Genomic DNA, 3,916 nt, shown 5'->3' on the forward strand with positions numbered 1-3,916 from the left:
TGACTCTATTCGGTGTCTGAACGGTTGTAATTCCCGTCTTATCCATATTCCATATGCAGTGAGCCTGGAAATGCCCGGAAATGCCTTGGAAATGCACCCGGACTGCTTACTGACGGATTAACCCCAAACACAAGTTTCAGGTTTGATCGCCCACGAAATATTAGACATCAACGATAATGAAAAAACTACACTGGATTCGTGTTCAGCATGCATTACTTTTTATAATCACGTACCTCGAGATTTGGAGAGCAAATATTATTGCAGATATTACAAAATTTCCACGCGCAGAAAATGTAACTTTCACCTTCCGAAAACACGTTTGCCCTCGTAAAAATCATAACACGGCAGGTAACCTGCCGAAACTCCGTTGGTCACATGGGTACCATAAGCAGCGTTTACAATGTTAATAGCGAGTTCGCACAATATACAGATTCCGAGATATTTGATTTGACGGTTCAACTCCGGCGACGGTTAGGCCCCGGTCTCCCCTACATTGATCCGATAAATTATTTAACATTCATTAAACATTATTATATTATATTCTCGTTTAAATTATTAATAAATATTCCCGATAAATAAAGGTTTTTAAATAAAATTCGAAAAGCGATTCACGTGTCGCTTTATTTCAGATGAGCGTATATCGATTTTGTATTTACAAATCGTAATTTTCCCAAAGATTATTAGATCTGGTACGTCACGTCCTGTGCATTCCTTTACCTAAAATGAAATTGTTAGGATGCATAAAAGCATACACATACATTGAGCATTAATAATTAATAATTCGTCATCACACACAAGTTAGAGTTTTACATTGTCTCTTATTGGTTATAATTAAAAAAGTGTAATACACACGCGCACGTGCACGCGAGAGCACGCATATGTATATATGTAGATATAAATATATTCAACTAGGTTGATACATTGAATTTACCTTATTATATAATCTATCATCAATAAGCGGATGCTTAAAAAAATCAGTCGGCCAGGTTGCTAAACCGTCTAAAAATTTATTTATCTGGAACAGAATTATTTTGATACTTATTTGTAATTAGTATGTTAATTTTATAATTTATATCATGGAACACCGCGCGCTACATATACAGAGTGTCTAACATATAGGTATAACTGAAGAACCCGAAAGGTGATAGTGGACTAGCTGGGTCATACTGAAAAGGAATGTCATGTATGTACCATATTGTCAAATTCGCAATAGTTATTAGTAATTAATAGAAACGTCGAATCGAATAAGCACATGAGAAGCGGTAGGTCGGACTCGTCAGGCATGTAAAATGGTTTAATTGTTAGATCTCTTAGGTAACAGCGAACGTCATCTGATGTGTTTGATCCAATCCACCATTACTTTTCGGACTTTTCAATTACTTATTAGACACCTGTATAATGTCTCATTATCAGCATAATTAGGACAACATGTTTGTGACATGTTTGCACAGTACATGCAATATATCCATAAGTAAACAAGTTTAATAATAAAATGTTTAATAAAATGTATTATATGTACATGTATTAATAATTGATTCTTGTAATTTACCTTATCCAATGAAGACTTAGAGTATACATGATTAATGATATATCTCTCTCTCCTCTCTCTCTCTCTCCTCTCTCTCTCTCTCTCTCTCTCTCTCTCTCTCTCTCTCTCTCTCTCTCTCTCTCTCTCTCTCTCTCTCTCTCTCTCTCTCTCTCTCTCTCAAAAATTATACACTTTATAGCACTCCCCGGAAAATTCTACCCCTACTTCATATACTTTTGGAAAAATTCGGTCCACTAACGAATGATTAGTTCGCGGACAAACGGACGGACAGACAGACAGACAAACAGTCGGGTTTTATATAATAGTATGATATACGCATTAATTATTATCAACATTTTTATATTTTCAAAATCAGAGTTTTTATAAAAGTCATCGTGTATATCTTATAATGAGAAGTGTTTATAATATATAATATGACATATTCGTATATGAGCTAATTTATTTAGTTATATGTAACAGTTTTCGTTGCTTATGCTAGATATATTAAGTCGTTGCGTATCAAAAAAGTACAATAATTCCGAGTTTATGCAAAACATTTCTAAAGCATATGTTATCTAATCTAATTGATTTTTACAAGGCTGCTTACAAAGGAATATAATTTTTTCTAAAGTTTTACTTTGTGTTTTGTGCAAAATACGTAAAAATTATTAAACCACACGTTTAATAATATTTAATATATTTAAATATTTAAAAAAATATTTGAAAGACATAAAAAATCAGAAAATATCTCTATTTTAATGTTTGACACGTCAACGTATGTACATAAAATCGACTTATAATGTAAATTTAATAAAATTATAAAAAAACTAGTTTGTGAGAGAAGTATTGTGTATGTTCGAAATATAAATCTGAAAGACACGTGTGAAACTTTATTCTTTGCATTTTTTACTTTTGAGCTAATTATAAATATATTTTTAAAAAGCATATAAACACATTTTTATTCTTTTCTAACATTTTATTTTCTTAAAAATACCAAAAAATAATTTATTTAAACATATTGCATGCGACTCAATATTTAACATGCATAACGGACAAATAATATCTACCTTGATATAAAAACTTTCTTCAAATGGGAAGAAAGATGATATATATTCAAAAGCTTTAAACATGGAATACCATGCCATATAATTCTTCTCCTTCACTAAATGTGTCATGAGTTTCAAAAATGTGGGTAAATTAATTTTGCCTCGTATCAAAGAGTAGAATGCATCATCCATAATTTGAGCATTGTTAAGAATATGTAGGGGAGACCGGGGCTAAAACGTCTACGGGGTAAATACGTCTAATCAAATATCTCGGAACCTGTATATTGTGCGAACTCGCTATTAACATTGTAAACGCTGCTTATAGTACCCATGTGACCAACGGAGTTTCGGCAGGTTACCTGCCGTGTTATGATTTTTACGAAGGCAAACGTGTTTTCGAAAGGTGAAAGTTACATTTTCTGCGCGTGGAAATTTTGTAATATCTGCAATAATATTTGCTCTCCAAATCTCGAGGTACGTGATTATAAAGAGTAATGCATGCTGAACACGAATCCAGTGTAGTTTTTTCATTATCGTTGATGTCTAATATTTCGTGGGCGATCAAACCTGAAACTTGTGTTTGGGGCTAATCGGTCAGTAAGCAGTCCGGGCGCATTTCCAAGGCATTTTCGGGCTCACCCCGGGAAAAAATGATTAGATATAAACATATATAATTATATCTGGTATATATATAATTATATATAATTATATATGTTTTTATATGGGGTCATATCTAATTATACATGGCCACATGTGCAATCAGTGGTCCCACATACAACCAGATATAGCACCATATCTACTTGTATATAAATGTATATAATTTTATGTGAAGCCAGATATAATGATATGTGAGTAGTGCACTCTACATATAATTAGATATAGTATTATATACAACTATATATGCAGTCATATATAGCCAGATATATTAATGTGACTAATCTGGCGCTATATACAACCAGATATAGCACCATATCTAATCGTATATAAATGTATGTAAAGCCAGATATGATGATATGTGAGTACTGCACCCGACATATAACTAGATATAGTATTATATACAACTATATATGCAGTCATATATAGCCGGATATATTAATGTGACTAATCTTGTCCTATGTACAACCAGATATAGCACCATATCTAATCGTATATAAATGTATGTGAAGCCAGATAAAATGATATATGAGTAGTGCACTCTACATATAATTAGATATAGTATTATATACAACTATATATGCAGTCATATATAGCCAGATATATTAATGTGACTAATTTGGCGCTATATACAACCAGATATAGCACCATATCTAATCGTATATAAATGTATGTGAAGCCAGATATA

At 32.3% G+C, this 3,916-nt stretch overlaps 1 long non-coding RNA gene across 1 annotated transcript in view; it reads right to left on the reverse strand.

The window, feature by feature from the left end:
- LOC139787269 (uncharacterized) overlaps window positions 1-3,908 on the reverse strand; it is a 5,076-nt gene extending 1,168 nt beyond the window's left edge. Inside the window, exons 1-2 of the long non-coding RNA XR_011722577.1 lie at window positions 932-3,908; window positions 1-717 (exon numbers count right to left, since the gene is read on the reverse strand). The exon at window positions 1-717 is cut by the window's left edge and continues 1,168 nt beyond it. This is a non-coding gene — a long non-coding RNA (uncharacterized lncRNA). The remainder of the gene's footprint in view (window positions 718-931) is intronic.
- Window positions 3,909-3,916: the final 8 nt, after the last annotated feature.

The sequence above is a fragment of the Temnothorax nylanderi genome, unplaced genomic scaffold, assembly GCF_030848795.1.
Source record: "Temnothorax nylanderi isolate EJ_2023f unplaced genomic scaffold, tnyl_v1.0 TNYL_tig1375_pilon, whole genome shotgun sequence".
Taxonomy (NCBI): Eukaryota; Metazoa; Arthropoda; class Insecta; order Hymenoptera; family Formicidae; genus Temnothorax; species Temnothorax nylanderi.